At 41.9% G+C, this 7,380-nt stretch overlaps 1 long non-coding RNA gene across 2 annotated transcripts; it reads right to left on the bottom strand.

Annotated features, from left to right (window-relative positions):
- Positions 1–576: 576 nt before the first annotated feature.
- Positions 577–5,822, bottom strand: LOC123143367 (uncharacterized). 2 transcript variants are annotated; one of them, XR_006470815.1, is made up of 5 exons: positions 5,604–5,822; positions 4,697–5,028; positions 4,014–4,108; positions 2,499–3,854; positions 577–2,426 (listed from the first exon to the last, which is right to left on the bottom strand). It is a non-coding gene; the product is annotated as an uncharacterized lncRNA (long non-coding RNA). The 2 variants fall into 2 exon arrangements; XR_006470814.1 differs by having other exon boundaries at positions 4,014–5,028.
- Positions 5,823–7,380: the final 1,558 nt, after the last annotated feature.

Genomic DNA, 7,380 nt, shown 5'->3' with positions numbered 1-7,380 from the left:
TAGCTGGGGGAAACTAGTACAAGTTTCCCTGACAACAAGTATCTCGGCACAGAGGGAGTATATGATTGAGGTTATACAATCATACTAACAAGACAAGTGGGAATCTTAGGGTGGGTGTCGAAAACAACAAATTATTTCTGCATGATTTCTTGGAAATGAGACCAAGACCAGAAACATATGTATATATCTACTTACACTTCTACTTTCCGACCAAACCAAGCAGGCCTAACTATATAATAAGTACTATAGCTAGCTAGTTAGTGTTCATACGTACAGTGCTAGCTAGCTGAATTAGCGTAGTATTTCTGAGCAAGGCCCTTACAGCCTATATATTGCACTGCTAGCTGTATTAGTTAATATCAACAATTAATGTATCACGGTGAAAGAAATGAAATGAAATGAATGATGCAAATCCCTCTACTCATTACTGAATGTAACTATTTCAAACACAGCAGCCAGCCAGCCAAACCGATCGATATACATTCAGAGATTCGGTGAGAGCAATTTGATTTGGAAACTAAACAAGAGATCCCTCTACTGATTACTCTTAATTAAACTTGGTTTGTTTAGCATTCATTAAACAAAGACAGCATCACTCTTGATTACTAACATAATATATAGAGTTGAGACGATTGACATGTCTTGCTCACCAACTTGCCACATTATTAATTCATCTATTTAGCTGACGCATCTAAAGACAGGTTTGAGGTCTCCCAAGTCGTCAAGACAAGACAAACTCTACATTAATTACTGTTAGCTGAGAAATGAGAGCAACTTGCTGTACATCTTGAATATTAGCAATCAAGCGAGCCCCGAAGCATATACAGAGCAGAGCCAAGCAAACCAAGCAATGGCACTCGGAGTCATGAGTTTGCTATGCTCATTCCTGGCCGTCCTGTCGATCGCCATGACGGCGTCCGCTGGCGATGAGGCCGCGCTGCTTGCTTTCAAAGCGCACCTCAGCAATGGTGGCTTGCTGGCCTCTTGGAACAGCAGCGCCGGCTTCTGCAGCTGGAAAGGCGTGACGTGCAGCCACCGGAGGCCAGCGCGGGTGGTGGCGCTGAGATTGAACGCCACCGGGCTCGCTGGGCCACTCTCCCCGGCCATCGGCAACCTCACGTTCCTGCGGACCCTCGACCTGGGCACCAACTCGCTCCATGGGGGCATTCCGGCGAGCCTCGGCTGCCTCCGCCGCCTGCAGGAGCTCTACTTGGGAGAAAACTCCTTCTCCGGCACATTACCAGTGAACCTGAGCTCCTGCACCAGCATGACCAATATGGGACTGTACAACACCAAGCTTAGCGGGCGCATCCCGGCTGAGCTCGGTGAGAAGCTCACATCCCTGGTAGCGATCTCGCTGAGAAACAACAGCTTCACAGGGCCCATCCCAGCGTCACTAGCCAATTTGTCCCGTCTACAAGTCCTGGACCTCTCCAATAACCAGCTCGTTGGCTCGATTCCACCAGGGCTTGGCAGCATCCAGAGCATGCGTTTTTTCAATCTCTTTGGAAACAACCTCTCCGGTGTGCTTCCACCTTCTCTCTACAATTGGTCGTTGATGGGAGCATTTGAAGTAGGGTATAATAAGTTGCACGGAAACATTCCCGATGATATCGGTAGCAAGTTCCCCAAGTTGTACTATCTTGGCTTGGGTCATAATCAATTCACAGGAACCATCCCTTCCTCAGTATCCAACATATCTTCCCTTAAAACGATTGGCCTCAACCATAATGGATTTAGTGGGTACGTGCCTCCCACATTGGGGAAGCTGGGAGCTCTCCAGACATTGTACTTTGCTGACAATAAGCTTGAAGCGGATGACAATGATGGGTGGGAATTCATCACTTCTTTGGCAAACTGCGGCAAACTGAAGACGTTGGAACTCAGCATCAATTCTTTTGGAGGACAACTACCTGGTCCAATTGTGAACCTCTCAACGACCCTCCGGTTCTTGCAGGTAATGAACAATAGGATCTTTGGGAGTATCCCTGCAGACATTGGCAATCTGGTTGGTCTGGAAGTACTTGGGATAGCAAATACTTTGATAACCGGAGTGATTCCAGAGACCATCGGTAAGCTAAAGAACTTAGTCGATCTAGGCTTGTACAACAATAGCTTGTCTGGGCTCATACCATCATCGCTAGGAAACCTTTCACAGTTAAATAGGCTTTATGCATATTATGGCAACTTGGAGGGGCCAATTCCGGCAAGCCTGGGAAAGTTGAAAAACCTCTTTGTTCTTGATTTGTCAAAGAATTACCACCTTAACGGTTCCATACCCACAGAGATTTTTAAATTACCCGGCCTTGCTTGGTATTTGGACTTGTCACACAATTCCCTTTCTGGTCCCCTTCCTAATGAAGTTGGTCGTTTGACAGATCTTAACCGACTGACTCTATCAGGAAACCGGTTGTTTGGCAAGATACCTGATAGTATTCAGAACTGCTTAGTATTGGAATGGCTATCATTAGACAACAATTTGTTTGAGGGAAGCATACCTCGGTCACTGAGAAATATAAAGGGGCTCAGAGTATTGAACCTGACCATGAATAAGCTCTCTGGTAATACCGTAATATTCCTGATGCTCTTGGCCATATTGGAAGCCTGGAAGAACTATACATAGCACACAACAGCTTATCAGGGTCAATCCCATCAGTTCTACAGAATTTGACATCATTGTCTGTACTGGATATATCCTTCAATAATTTGCAAGGTGAGGTGCCAGATGAAGGTGTTTTCAGAAACATCACTTACTTAGCAGTTGCTGGGAATATTAATCTGTGTGGTGGTACACCTCAACTTCACTTGGCTCCATGCCCCACAAGCCCCTCAAGCAAGAACAGAAAAATGATGCCAAAGTCTCTTGTAATTTCTCTAGCAACAGCCGGAGCAATCTTGCTGTCACTTCTAGTTATTCTTCTTCTTTGGATATTTTGCAAGAAGGTCAAACCAAGCCAGAAGACATTAGCACACAATTCAATTGTTGATGACCATTACAAGAGAATCCCATATCATGCATTACTGAGGGAGACTAATGAATTTTCAATAGCCAACTTGCTTGGGAGAGGAAGTTATGGTGCGGTTTATAAGTGTGTTTTGGACACTGAAGATAGAACATTGGCTGTCAAGGTATTTAATCTTGGTCAATCTAGGTATGCCAAGAGTTTTGAGGTTGAATGTGAGGCCATGAGAAGGATACGACACCGTTGTCTGATTAAGATCATTACTTCTTGTTCGAGCGTCAACCACCAAGGTCAAGAGTTCAAGGCATTGGTTTTTGAGTTCATGCCCAATGGTAACTTGGATGGTTGGCTTCATCCAAAATCTCAAGAACCCACCACAAACAACACGCTTAGCCTTGCCCAGAGGCTTGATATTGTGGACGCAATAGAATATCTGCACAACTACTGTCAACCATTGGTAATCCATTGCAATCTTAAGCCAAGCAACATTCTTCTTGCTGGAGACATGAGTGCACGAGTTGGAGACTTTGGCATATCAAGGATCCTTCAAGAAAATACCAGCGAGGGGATGCAAACTTCATATGGCTCAACTGGAATTAGAGGTTCCATAGGCTATGTTGCTCCAGGTGACCGAAACTATTCTAATTTATATTTTCCTTTTCACTTGAATATGGCATGCTAACCAGAAAGCTTTGCATGATTGTAGAGTATGGAGAAGGCTCTGCGGCCTCAACAGCTGGTGATATTTATAGCCTTGGCATATTGCTGCTTGAGATGTTTACCGGAAGGAGCCCAACAGAAGGCACATTCAGTGATTCATTGGATCTGCATAAGTTTGCTGAGGATGCTCTTCCAGATAGAACCTTGGAGATAGCTGACCCAACAATGTGGCTGCACAGCGGACAACATGATAACAGTACAAGTATTAGAATCCAGTAGTTGTTGGTTTCAGTCTTCAAGCTTGGCATATTCTGCTCAAAGCAACAACCTCGAGACCGAGCACTAACGAGAGATGCAGCAGAAGAGATGCATGCAATCAGAGATGCGTACCTCAAATTTATAGGGGGGCATGGAGCAGAAAAAGATGCCTCGACTCGAGAAATCAAGAATAGCCTTGAATAAACAAGCTAGTATAATGTATGATCCTGCATGATAAAAAAATGTATGTAACGTTTCAGTTAGTAATTGTTCTTAGAGCGATGATGCTTTACAACTGTATCAAATAAATGCAGAGCCATTGTGTTTTGCAACCGTAGCACTAGAGCTTGTTCTGTAGAGGTCCAGAAAGGGAGCAGTGTAATTGTTTTTCTATTCTCAAAACTGTGGGCATGCAGGCAACATTACCCTACAGTTCTAGAGGGTTTCAGAAGTTCCTCTTTTTTCTTCTTATTCTCTTTTCTAAGAAAAACAATCCGATTTTATTTGTTTATGTAGCTAAAAAAAAAATTCATCGGATCAGGTCAAGAACACTAAAATAAACAGAGATATATAATTTTTTGTGAACAAGCTTCCTTCCTTCATTAATCAGTACTCCCTCCGTAAAGAAATATAAGAGCGTTTAGATCACTAGAGTAGTGATCTAAATGCTCTTATATTTCTTTACAGAGGGAGTAGTAAACATTAACAAGAAGGCTAAGAACCAAGCCAAGGCCTATCAACAATAAAAAGAAAGGGAGGCTTGAAAATGCAGATGCAATTTGGTAGGACTTGAGCCGGCATGGTTATATGCCCACCTCGGATCCTCACACAAGTCAACAAAGAAGCTAACTAAATTGCATTGTATTGCGTAGATCTCATATTCATATCACCAAGGCAAGTGTGTCTGGACTGGTTACTGTCACTGGATATCTTTGTCAAAGCCATCAACAAGACTCTCTCCTAGATACTACATTCATAAAGATAGAATGCGGGAGTGCTTGGTATCTGTGCTGAGGCTCAAAGACACTGCCTCCAAAAGCGGGCGTTGATAAGAGCTGCGGCGGCAGAGATGCGTGCCTCCTGTTTGCCGGTAAGCATGTAGAAGAGCATGGAGTCTTGTTGACATTCGAGCTGGAGTGATATGACCCTGCAACAAATACAAGCCGCTTCAGTTAGCAGGCATTTGTTTTCTTTGCAACCTATATCAGATATAAGCCCAGTGTTGTGCAATAGCAGTTTTCAGCAATTACATTGGGTTCTTAAAATTTTCAGAAGATTCGATAAATCGCATCCTCAATCTCCAGTAATGTAGCAAGTTTTGTGCCCAGTGCTGTGCAATGGCAGTTTTCAGCAATTACATGCATGAATTTGTCAGTCCAAGCAAATCAATGGTCAGACAGACTGTTTGTTAACAAAGTATATATTGATTTGTACACAAAGAAAATCACAAGGGATAGTAGCCGGTAGCAGCAGCAGAAAAAGAAAATTCCCTGGTAAATGTTTTACATACCTAGTAACAAATTAGTAATGTGTACACCAAAAAAAGTGGAACCATAGACTAGAAACGAATCAGTATCATCCATTGATTCAGAGGACAAAAGCAGCAGCAGGAGGAGAGTAGGAGGTAACATCCAGCAAACTAACCAGCGCAGGAAGTGAAACTAACAGGCAGCGCAGCACGACCTTACCTACCTATCTACCCAAGAGGATGAGGATGCCAACCTTGTGTGGATCTGGAGAGCTGGCGGCGAAGAGGGGCAGGGTCGCCGGCAGGAGGCCTACCTACCATGGTTTCCCAGACCATTGCCCATTGATTTTAGGGCCGGTTCCCGGAGGAGAGAGGAAAGCGCCATGGCCATTGGAGGCCGGCGACGGCGACGGAGAGGAGGAAGAAGACGTTTCGGGGAACATGCTAGATTACGTATTCGAGGCGGGGTTACTAGAAACATAGAATACGTATTAGTGGTTGGCTCACGGATCGCAGAGATGTTCGTTTTGTGGCAGGTTACCTTCAGTTCAGAGCGCCCCTGCTGCTTTTTTCTTTTCTTTTTTATTGGTATATGGGATTTATTTCTTTATTGCAAGCTGACACATTTTTATAGCTGGAAATTTGGTCTTTCTTGGTCCGGTCTTTTCGGTCTCCCATAATTGACGACTAAAATTATTTTGGTTTTTCATTATTCGGTCTTTGGTCTTTGTATAGGACAGTGTTTGGTCCCGACCAAATATACCCAATTTCATGCTACAAGTCAGATTCATGTACTATATTATAGTACAGGCGTATGCAAGCAGAATTCAGCCAAAAGGTATATGGTCTCCCATAATTGACGACTAAAATTATTTTGGTTTTCCATTATTCGGTCTTTGGTCTTTGTATAGGACAGTGTTTGGTCCCGACCAAATATACCCAATTTCATGCTACAAGTCAGATTCATGTACTATATTATAGTACAGGCGTATGCAAGCAGAATTCAGCCAAAAGGTATATGTAACAGGTGTGTGCAACCAAAATTCAAAGTTCAGACAACCCCCCTCAAATGAATAAAGGGTGATATGGATCTTTCACAGATCATATGTATGTAGCGAGCTCATGACTTTATCCGTACTGCTGTAGTGCAACGACTTATAAAAAATAGGGAATACGAGGCACATGCCCAAACTTAAGAACTAAATACGTCGCAGAATCTGAATAGTTTTTTGTTTTTTTTCACATTTCCTGGAGATCGTGAACAATTTTTAAAAAAGCAAGCCATGTTTGAAACCCGACAATTTTTTGAACAACTCAAACAAATTTTGAAACTTTTTTTTGTAAGTGTGAACATTTTTTGATAGAAACAAAGTTTTAAAATCCTGAACATTTTCTGAAAGACATGAACATTTTCTGAATTTTGAGAACAAAATTTGATAATGGCAACACTTTCAGAAATTTTGAACAATTCTGCAAAAGAAAGAACAATTTTTTAAATTACTAAACATTTTTCAAACATGTTAACATTTTTTAAGCTCTAAGACAAATTGAAAACCACAACATTTTCTAAGTTCCCAACAATTTTTTAATTTATGAACAAAATTCATCAAAAAATTAATAGCGGTGTGAGGGATCGAACCATGTAACTCCCGTTGTTGACCGCTCGTCGCTAGCCACACGAGCTAATAAGCAGTGTCTATGTAGCAAACGCGGACAACAAGAACTATCCCTAGTGGCTGGTTTATTGTAGCAACCCGATCTTTTTCTCACTATCTCTTTTTTCCTTTTTTGTTTCTTTTTCATTTTTCATGGAGTACACCAAAAAATTTGAACATGTTTTTTTGAATGTTTTGAAAAACACTGAAGTTTTTTTTGAATTTCTCTGAACATTTTTTGTATTTGTGTAGAATTTTTTGAAAATAGGAATATTTTTACAATTCCAAATAAATTTTGAAAGCACAAACATTATTTGAAACTCCCCAAACATTTTTTAAATTTGTGAAAAAATTCTGAAGAGGGATTTTTTGTCGA

The sequence above is a fragment of the Triticum aestivum genome, chromosome 6D (assembly GCF_018294505.1).
Source record: "Triticum aestivum cultivar Chinese Spring chromosome 6D, IWGSC CS RefSeq v2.1, whole genome shotgun sequence".
Classification (NCBI taxonomy): domain Eukaryota; kingdom Viridiplantae; phylum Streptophyta; class Magnoliopsida; order Poales; family Poaceae; genus Triticum; species Triticum aestivum.
This window is presented reverse-complemented; position numbering and strand designations above follow the sequence as displayed.